This window comes from Oncorhynchus clarkii, chromosome 18, assembly GCF_045791955.1.
Source record: "Oncorhynchus clarkii lewisi isolate Uvic-CL-2024 chromosome 18, UVic_Ocla_1.0, whole genome shotgun sequence".
Taxonomy (NCBI): Eukaryota; Metazoa; Chordata; class Actinopteri; order Salmoniformes; family Salmonidae; genus Oncorhynchus; species Oncorhynchus clarkii.
Window position 1 is genome coordinate 23,341,706 of NC_092164.1, and position 11,444 is coordinate 23,353,149.

The window sequence follows — 11,444 nt, forward strand, 5'->3', positions numbered from 1 at the left end:
ATCAGGATCTCAGCGATCACGGCCTCATTGCCTGTATCCGCTACGGGTCCGCAGTCAAACGACCACCCCTAATCACTATCAAACGCTCCCTAAAACACTTCTGCGAGCAGGCCTTTCTAATCGACCTGGCCCGGGTATCCTGGAAGGATATTGACCTCATCCCGTCAGTTGAGGATGCCTGGTCATTCTTTAAAAGTAACTTCCTCACCATCTTAGATAAGCATGCTCCGTTAAAAAAATGCAGAACTAAGAACAGATATAGCCCCTGGTTCACTCCAGACCTGACTGCCCTCGACCAGCACAAAAACATCCTGTGGTGGACTGCAATAGCATCGAATAGTCCCCACGATATGCAACTGTTCAGGGAAGTCAGGAACCAATACACGCAGTCAGTCAGGAAAGCAAACACCAGCTTTTTCAAGCAGAAATTTGCATCCTGTAGCTCTAACTTAAAAAAGTTCTGGGACACTGTAAAGTCCATGGAGAACAAGAGCGCCTCCTCCCAGCTGCCCACTGGACTGAGGCTAGGTAACACGGTCACCACCGATAAATCCATGATAATCGAAAACTTCAACAAGCATTTCTCAACGGCTGACCATGCCTTCCTCCTGGCTACTCCAACCTCGGCCAACAGCTCCGCCCCGCCCGCAGCTACTCGCCCAAGCCTCCCCAGCTTCTCCTTTACCCAAATCCAGATAGCAGATGTTCTGAAAGAGCTGAAAAACCTTGACCCGTACAAATCAGCTGGGCTTGACAATCTGGACCCTCTATTTCTGAAACTACAGTGCATTGCGAAAGTATTCGGCCCCCTTGAACTTTGCGACCTTTTGCCACATTTCAGGCTTCAAACATAAAGATATAAAACTGTATTTTTTTGTGAAGAATCAACAACAAGTGGGACACAATCATGAAGTGGAACGACATTTATTGGATATTTCAAACTTTTTTAACAAATCAAAAACTGAAAAATTGGAGTGCAAAATTATTCAGCCCCTTTACTTTCAGTGCTGCAAACTCTCTCCAGAAGTTCAGTGAGGATCTCTGAATGATCCAATGTTGACCTAAATGACTAATGATGATAAATACAATCCACCTGTGTGTAATCAAGTCTCCGTATAAATGCACCTGCACTGTGATAGTCTCAGAGGTCCGTTAAAAGCGCAGAGAGCATCATGAAGAACAAGGAACACACCAGGCAGGTCCGAGATACTGTTGTGAAGAAGTTTAAAGCCGGATTTGGATACAAAAAGATTTCCCAAGCTTTAAACATCCCAAGGAGCACTGTGCAAGCGATAATATTGAAATGGAAGGAGTATCAGACCACTGCAAATCTACCAAGACCTGGCCGTCCCTCTAAACTTTCAGCTCATACAAGGAGAAGACTGATCAGAGATGCAGCCAAGAGGCCCATGATCACTCTGGATGAACTGCAGAGATCTACAGCTGAGGTGGGAGACTCTGTCCATAGGACAACAATCAGTCGTATATTGCACAAATCTGGCCTTTATGGAAGAGTGGCAAGAAGAAAGCCATTTCTTAAAGATATCCATAAAAAGTGTAATTTAAAGTTTGCCACAAGCCACCTGGGAGACACACCAAACATGTGGAAGAAGGTGCTCTGGTCAGATGAAACCAAAATTGAACTTTTTGGCAACAATGCAAGACGTTATGTTTGGCGTAAAAGCAACACAGCTCATCACCCTGAACACACCATCCCCACTGTCAAACATGGTGGTGGCAGCATCATGGTTTGGGCCTGCTTTTCTTCAGCAGGGACAGGGAAGATGGTTAAAATTGATGGGAAGATGGATGGAGCCAAATACAGGACCATTCTGGAAGAAAACCTGATGTAGTCTGCAAAAGACCTGAGACTGGGACGGAGATTTGTCTTCCAACAAGACAATGATCCAAAACATACTGCAAAATCTACAATGGAATGGTTCAAAAATAAACATATCCAGGTGTTAGAATGGCCAAGTCAAAGTCCAGACCTGAATCCAATCGAGAATCTGTGGAAAGAACTGAAAACTGCTGTTCACAAATGCTCTCCATCCAACCTCACTGAGCTCGAGCTGTTTTGCAAGGAGGAATGGGAAAAAATGTCAGTCTCTCGATGTGCAAAACTGATAGAGACATACCCCAAGCGACTTACAGCTGTAATCGCAGCAAAAGGTGGCGCTACAAAGTATTAACTTAAGGGGGCTGAATAATTTTGCACGCCCAATTTTTCAGTTTTTGATTTGTTAAAAAAGTTTGAAATATCCAATAAATGTCGTTCCACTTCATGATTGTGTCCCACTTGTTGTTGATTCTTCACAAAAAAATACAGTTTTATATCTTTATGTTTGAAGCCTGAAATGTGGCAAAAGGTCGCAAAGTTCAAGGGGGCCGAATACTTTCGCAATGCACTGTATCCGCCGCCATTGTCGCAACCCCTATTACCAGCCTGTTCAACCTCTCTTTCATATCGTCTGAGATCCCCAAGGACTGGAAAGCTGCTGCGGTCATCCCCCTCTTCAAAGGGGGAGACACCCTGGACCCAAACTGTTACATGCCTATATCCATCCTGCCATGCCTATCTAAAGTCTTCGAAAGCCAAGTCAATAAACAGATCACTGACCATCTCGAATCCCACCGTACCTTCTCCGCTGTGCAATCTGGTTTCCGAGCCGGTCACGGGTGCACCTCAGCCACGCTCAAGGTACTAAACAATATCATAACCGCCATCGATAAAAGACAGTACTGTTCAGCCGTCTTCATCGACCTGGCCAAGGCTTTTGACTCTGTTAATCACCATATTCTTATCGGCAGACTCAGTAGCCTCGGTTTTTCTAATGACTGCCTTGCCTGGTTCACCAACTACTTTGCAGACAGAGTTCAGTGTGTCAAATCCGGCCACAGGGTTCAATTCTCGGGCCGACTCTTTTCTCTGTATATATCAATGATGTTGCTCTTGCTGTGGGCGATTCCCTGATCCACCTCTACGCAGACGACACCATTCTGTATACTTCTGGCCCTTCCTTGGACACTGTGCTATCTAACCTCCAAACGAGCTTCAATGCCATACAACACTCCTTCCGTGGCCTCCAACTGCTCTTAAACGCTAGTAAAACCAAATGCATGCTTTTCAACTGCTCGCTGCCTGCACCCGCACGCCCGACTAGCATCACCACCCTGGATGGTTCCGACCTAGAATATGTGGACATCTATAAGTACCTAAGTGTCTGGCTAGACTGTAAACTCTCCTTCCAGACTCATATCAAACATCTCCAATCCAGACCCACTGGCTCCAGGTCATCTACAAGTTCATACTAGGTAAAGCTCCGCCTTATCTTATCTTATCTTATCTTAGTTCACTGGTCACGATAGCAACACCCACCCATAGCACGTGCTCCAGTAGGTGTATCTCACTGATCATCCCTAAAGCCAACACCTAATTTGGCCGTCTTTCCTTCCAGTTCTCTGCTGCCTGTGACTGGAACGAATTGCAAAAATCATTGAAGTTGGAGACTTTTATCTCCCTCACCAACTTTAAACATCTGCTATCTGAGCAGCTAACCGATCGCTGCAGCTGTACATAGTCCATCGTTAAATAGACCACCCAATTTACCTACCTCATCCCCATACTGTTTTTATTTATTTACTTTTCTGCTCTTTTCCACACCAGTATCTCTACCTGCACATGACCATCTGATTATTTATCACTCCAGTGTTAATCTGCTAAATTGTAATTATTCGCCTACCTCCTCATGCCTTTTGCACACAATGTACACTGCTCAAAAAAATAAAGGGAACACTTAAACAACACAATGTAACTCCAAGTCAATCACACTTCTGTGAAATCAAACTGTCCACTTAGGAAGCAACACTGATTGACAATAAATGTCACATGCTGTTGTGCAAATGGAATAGACAACAGGTGGAAATTATAGGCAATTAGCAAGACACCCCCAATAAAGGAGTGGTTCTGCAGGTGGGGACTACAGACCACTTCTCAGTTCCTATGCTTCCTGGATGATGTTTTGGTCACTTTTGAATGCTGGCGGTGCTTTCACTCTAGTGGTAGCATTAGACTCTAGAGTCTACAACCCACACAAGTGGCTCAGGTAGTGCAGCTCTTCCAGGATGGCACATCAATGCGAGCTGTGGCAAGAAGGTTTTCTGTGTCTGTCAGCGTAGTGTCCAGAGCATGGAGGCGCTACCAGGAGACAGGCCAGTACATCAGGAGACGTGGAGGAGGCCGTAGGAGGGCAACAACCCAGCAGCAGGACCGCTACCTCCGCCTTTGTGCAAGGAGGAGCAGGAGGAGCACTGCCAGAGCCCTGCAAAATGACCTCCAGCAGGCCACAAATGTGCATGTGTCTGCTCAAACGGTCAGAAACAGACTCCATGAGGGTGGTATGAGGGCCCAACGTCCACAGGTGGGGGTTGTGCTTACAGCCCAATACCGTGCAGGATGTTTTTCATTTGCCAGAGAACACCAAGATTGGCAAATTCGCCACTGGCGCCCTGTGCTCTTCACAAATGAAAATAGGTTCACACTGAGCACATGTGACAGACGTGACAGAGTCTGGAGACGCCGTGGAGAACGTTCTGTTGCCTGCAACATTCTCCAGCATGTAATGTACAATATTTGCACACTATTCTTTACAAAACATTACAAGCTTTGTCAGGTTGGTTGTTGATCATTGCTAGACAGCCATTTTCAAGTCTTGCCATAGATTTTGAAGCCAATTTCAGTTAAGAATGTAACTAGGCCACTCAGAAACATTCAATGTTGTCTTGGTAAACAGCTCCAGTGTATATTTGGCCTTGTGTTTTAGGTTATTGTTCTACTGAAAGGTGAATTTGTCTCCCAGGGTCTGTTGGAAAGAAAACTGAACCCGGTTTTCCTCTAGGACTTTTCCTGTGCTTAGCTCTATTCCGTTTATTTTTACACTTAAAAACTCCCTAGTCCTTGCCGAAGACAAGCATACCTATAGCCTGGTACAGCCACCACCATGCTTGAAAATATGAGTGTTATTCAGTGATGTGTTGTGTTGGATTTGCCCCAAACATAACACTTTGTATTCAGGACATAAAGTTAATTTCTTTGCCACATTTTTTGCAGTTTTAATTTAGTGCCTTATTGCTAACAGGATGCATGATTTGGAGTATTTGTATTCTGTACAGGCTTCCTTCTTTTCACTGTTGATTGTTGTGTTACATTCACTGGACTCCAACCAATTAAACTTCATGTACAATTACCATCTACTTTTATTTATGTATTTGACAGGGACCATGCCAATTAAACACATGGACCAGATTAAAGCTAGATTGCTTATTCTCATCTCCATTCTCTCATTTTACACCATAAATAACCAGATTCACCACAATAAAACAGAGATGATGCAGTTCTTCGGTTTTTCCAGGAGAGGGCCTGAGATGCAACCTTTGTATTGGCAATGGCTGCAGAAACACAGTGGAAACCTGCCGTATTGACCATGACACCTGCGCCACGGTCATATTCAAGTACCCACTTCGTACGTACTGTATCTATTATCCCCATTCACTAGGCAGGCAGTATACCCTGAGTTTCATCTGTGTATATCCCTTCACTAGGCACTTTACTATGTGTGTAACCCGAGGATCAGTAACCAATCGGTAAAACACTAAATACCTGATCCTTTTGATTGACATCTAAGGAAAACATTTGCTTTATCCAATCAAGAAAATGTGCTAGTTTGTGTCTTCTATATCTGGTGTCTTACCCTGTCTCGCTTCTCTCTCTCCACAGCTATCTCGTACTTCAAGAGATGCATGAAGATGTCAGCATGCATGTTGCTGGGAAGCAACAAGGACATTGATGCCTATTGCTGCACCACCAACCAATGCAACTGAGAGACACATACTCTGTCTAACATACTGTATACTATACAGTCCATTTATTGTACTAAGCTGAATATCACTAATCAATGCACATGATTGAATCTGTCAAGAAGTTTGTTCCAAACAGTTTGCATTTAATTATTATTTATGTTTGACATAATTAACCTGTGATTAGCCAGGTGATGGCCTGGAACATGAGCACTGCACTGAGCAAGTTTAGTTTATAGCTGATACATACAGGACTAGTTTATAGGCTATATGATGTATTACCCAGTAACACAACGTAAAATATAGACTCCATCCAGCTGTTCTGTTGAGGGTTTGATATCTTAAAATTGTCATTACACACTCTGTCCCGATGTTGAATGTCCCGATGGGGAACAAAGCAGACCTTGGATAACTCTGCATTGTGGAAAGTCACTATTTATCCGGTGGAGCAAATAGTTACTTTGGAGGTGCCTACAACTATTTGAATACAGATCCCAAGAATGACTACTTTTTAAAACTATTTGTATTTTCAAATAAACCACAAAATATAATGATTTTCGGCCCAGGTCTGGACGAGTCACTGTTATGTGACACTGATCGCTGTAAACTTTCTTGTCTTGTCTCTTCTGAAAATCCAGGAATTCCCAGTCTGATATTCAGATCCAGACCAGAGGACATCTAGGAAATGCTGTGCTAAGGAAGGACAGCTCCGCACACATCGAAAGGAAACTTAACCAGGTCAGAGATTCTGTTTGAGTTGTAACCTACCTGCAACTACTTCCCTATTTACTGCTCATAACAACGACGCACTATAACAGAGCTTCGAAATCGCCACGAGAACAAACACAAACACTAAAATGCTTAAAAAGTTGTCAGGTGTCACAAATATTTGTCTCAATTAAATTGTTCTACTTGGGTTTCACCATGTCTATCGTTATACACATGTGAAGCAGTGGGACAGGACCAACTGTATACATCAGTCACACTACGCGCTCTTTGATGACATATGTTCTATCGTTAAAACGACAGCTCAAAAGACACCTGAAGAGAAGGAAATATGAAAGTGGTGTGTGTTTGTCTCCTTCTCCTGCTGCGGTCTTAAAGCTACGATGAGTCTGCCCAAAAAGAGTACTCTTGTGTTTTACTAGGTATGATAAACTGTCTCACTGAATACTTTCTTGCTTATTAACCAGACTGAACCATTGTGAAATAATTTTTTTCAGCATTGTTTAACATGGAGCGTTCAGTCAGGTTTAACCAAGCTACTGAACAATTGTTTTCACCATTGTTTAAAGTGGAGCGTTCAGTCAGTTTTAACCAAGCTACTAAGCAAATGTTTTCACTATTGTTTAACATGGAGCGTTCAATCAGGTTTAACCAAGCTACATAATGCTGGTCTACTGTATGTCCAGGAGAGGGCCTAAGGTGCAACAAATGTCTTGACAGTGGAGACCACAGCCGAGACACAGTGGAGACCTGCCAAAGCGGAAAAAAAAGGTCTGCCGAGAATCATTCAAACACTCACTTCGTATTTAGCTCCCTCCTTCACTTGGCCACTTTACCTTGTGCTTCATCTGTGCAACCTACCAAGGTTAAATGATCAGTAAAACACACACATTTTGGAGTAGGAGTGCTGATCCTGGATCAGTTTAGCCTTTTAGATCATAATGAATAAGATTATATGGACACGGAAGACCTATTCCTGGATCAGAACTCTGAAATGCTTTATAAATACAGGCCCAGGTTATGTCTCTTAGGTATCTGGTATTTTCAATCCTCTCTCCACAGCTCCCTAAACATTTAAGAGATGCATGCAGATGTCAGAATGCCAGATGTTTGGAGACGAGAGTGAGAGCATTCATGGCTGGCGCTGTCCCTCCAACCTACGCAACTGAGACAACCGTTGACTACCATAGTTGATTCTGTAATTTGGTGTGATGTCTGGCACCGCAAGAGTACCACATATGTAGTCCATTTACCATCTATTACTGTTGTTGTGAAGCAGTTACAAAATGAAAGTTGCTTCGTTCCCCAACAATTTGCATTTGTTTATTGATGTCAGCTTTAACTTGAATGCATGATTCAGTTTGATAAAATAGATGGGCCTATACAGATATCATCTGACTCTTTAGCATGTGATTGGTCAGGTAAGTTGATGGCATAAAATATGAGCACTGAGCAGGACTATTTGCCACCACCCAAGTCTTGAGCTGCTCTGCCGTTACTATAGTGACCAAGTGGGAAAGATCCAGGTGGCATTTCGAGAACACTTCCCATGGCAGCCTGCCGTGTCACAATTCCCAGATCACTACACCATCTTCTTCAGGTACTTCACATATAAAGTTGTATTTACGTAACAGTGAAAAGACCGTTTATATGAGGACAGCACTGTGTTTACACTAGAGTTTCACAGACACCTGTGAAGCACAAGAACTCAGATGAGATTATTACATTCTTCCGGTGACATTTACATAACCATTCTATAATACCTGGTAAAGAAATTATCTCGGGCTATCTTGTGTTTGGTTATGCAGTGAAGATGAGAGTCTTGGCTATATCTTTCCTTCTTCTGATGAGTTCTATTTGTGGTATGTGAGTGAATAGAATGTTCCGGAAATAACTTCAAAAGAACACTGAAACTCTTCCACTCTGTGTTCATGATAATAACATGCTGTATAGTGTTTGTGAACTGTATTAACAACCTAATTGATTCAGTGAATATACAATATACTGACAAATAAGAACACAATATTAAAGTTTACACAAAAAAAAATGTCAACTGAGTTTGTGGTCCGGTGTCGCCCAGACACTCCCAATGACGATGTGTGTGGAGACGTCTCATTTATCACTTGGTTATTGGATTGAATTATTTCAGATCAAATGTGAGAAAGCCACAAATCAAGGTTCCACTCACTCTAATTCCTCCTCTCCCCCAATATCTCTATTGGGGAAAATCATCTACAACATTACGATCAGTGAAATCTTGTTTTTATATCGTTTGTGTATGTTTGTTGATGTTGGGATTGCATCTGTTTTGTGTCCCATGGTCCACCTCTCTCTCCTTGTAACGGTGTCATGTTTCTGAGGATTCAGCAGCAGCCAAGAGTGTGAACATCTCCAGGGCATCGAGGGAGGACTCCTCCACACCCACTGCTGCAAATATGACCTCTGTAACCACTAAAGAGAGTGCATTTAAAATGTCTCCTCTCCTCATCCGTTTGTTATATCACACGCAGACTAAAAATAAAATGAATACATATCTGCATGTTTACACAGTTCGTGGATCTTTTTCTGGGATTATAGTCTTATGTTGCAGATGTTTTTTAGGTTGCAGTTTCACACTTCAACTCAGGAAATATTACCACATAATTACAACATGATTTCAGGGCCGATTTGTCAACAGTGAAAAGAAACTGGTACATAATTCATCCACTAGATGTCAACAGAGCTCCGATTTACAGCATAAGTCCAATAAAAAGAGCTTATGGTTTAGCTGGGCACAGCAGAAAGATCACTCCATAGTGACAGACATGCATTATTAATACGCTGAATTAAACTACATTTATCAGTTTCCTACAATACATTTTGATCATGCATTTGAGATGAATAAAACCAAAATGTATTAATAATTCAAACTCGATACAGATAATGATTATTTGGATGGCACCATTTCCCTATATAGAGCATTCATTTTGACCAGGGCCCATAGGGCTCGTGCACTACTCTGACCAGGGCCCATAAGGTGAAACGTAGTGCACTATGTAGGGAATATGCCATTTGGGACTCAGCCCTAGTGTCAAGAGACTCTGTGTAGTGGTGTATTGACTAAAACACCCATGCTGAGAGACAAGCTTTGTCTGTGTCAATAGTTATTGATTTATTTCATTACACTCCAATAACCGATCATTACACCTCCTAGGGAATTGTATGATCGCGCTCCAAATGTGATTGTTGTTTTCTAAATACTAACACAGTCGGGGGAATATTTGTATTTGTAAACAGAGGTTGCCAACGAAAATCCCCCCATTCGCACACACTCGCACACACACACACACACACACACACATACAAACGTTGATGGCTGAAGTAGGCAACTCATATCATGTCCATTCCTCCCTTCCCACATAGACACAGGGGTTCCCTGACCCTGGTTTTATGACCCATATTGTAGGGAACACCCCATTGGCAGAGGCTTCCCCCAGTCAGGAAAGGAAACCACCAGGGTTGTGGAAAATACCATTCAGCAGCCTGCAGGAGACTACAGGACCCCACACCAACTAGCTACTCTGCACACACGCATGCATATAAGTACATATTCTTTAAAAAAGTTTTTAAAGGAGCAGGGGGTATTCCTCCTCTTGAAAGTTGCAGTGTGGTTGGACCACCAGGTGAATAAAATGTGCATGCGTAATTTATTGAGTAACTCTGGCATTGCATGATATATAGCCTTGGAGTTTAAAAGGGTCACCTGTAGTTGAAACAATAACAAAGTGTCTACTCTGCCTCTGTTTTGGTAAAAAAATACAGAGCTCTTGATGCAAGGACTGAAAAAATATAGTTTGAAGTTTATTTTGAGGCTATATAGAGTTTGTTTACATGTACAATGTTTGCACACATTGAAGTAAAACAAGCTAATATTTTTAAATGAGGCATTTATAAGTTATGTTCTTCTTATTTTATGAGCCCAAAATGGATGTAGCATCTGTGGATTGCCCCTTTAAGATACAGTCACACACTGTCACTCAGCGTTGCATGACCAAGGATTTGAGAGGGGCCCCATGCCATTTCTACTAAATACATGATTTCATTTAAACATGCAATTGCGGTCCAAATGACAGAAGACAGAGACTGAGTTACCAAACTCTTCACATTTCACGCAATCTCACTCTGTGTAAACTAAAGCTACTGTGAATGGACAGATTGAACCTGACTCTGGTTCTGAACTGCAGCCAGTGTCAGAAACGCTCCTCACCTGTAGACTAATTATGACACTGTAATTAGTAGACAGCACAGCTGCTGTGATTCCACACAGCTCAGCACTCTATAAAACCTTACATAGAAGAGGTATGGGCCAGCCATTATCACCCCAGGAGGCTAACGCACCAAACAGAGACTATTTTTTCAACGAGCATGAGCAAATAATACCAACTACGGGAGGATTCCTTCAATATTTCCTACACGTCATATTCTCTCCTTTCCGTGGGCCAGAAAACAGTGCCAAAACGTGGAGAGATACTTTGTGAGATATGGTAGTGGTTAGTTTTTATAGTTTTGCCCATAAAAATGTTGTTCTCTGCTACCGGTGAAAATTATGGGGATCCCTGGAAGCTGTGTAACTTCCCACCCCCCAGATAGGTTTCCATGAGGCAACAAACTTGTTAGTTAGGAAAGTTTCAATGAATGAACGAATGAATGGATTAATTACTTAATTAATAAATTAATGAAAATGAAGGGATGAATCCCAAATAAGACAATGAATATGTAGAATTTTTTTTTTCTTCAGTACAGTCAAGGATAACATTTAAGACATTATGAAGTGATTGTTGCAGTTCTGTTTTTTTGGGGCTCCAGAAAATGCATTGGGCAAG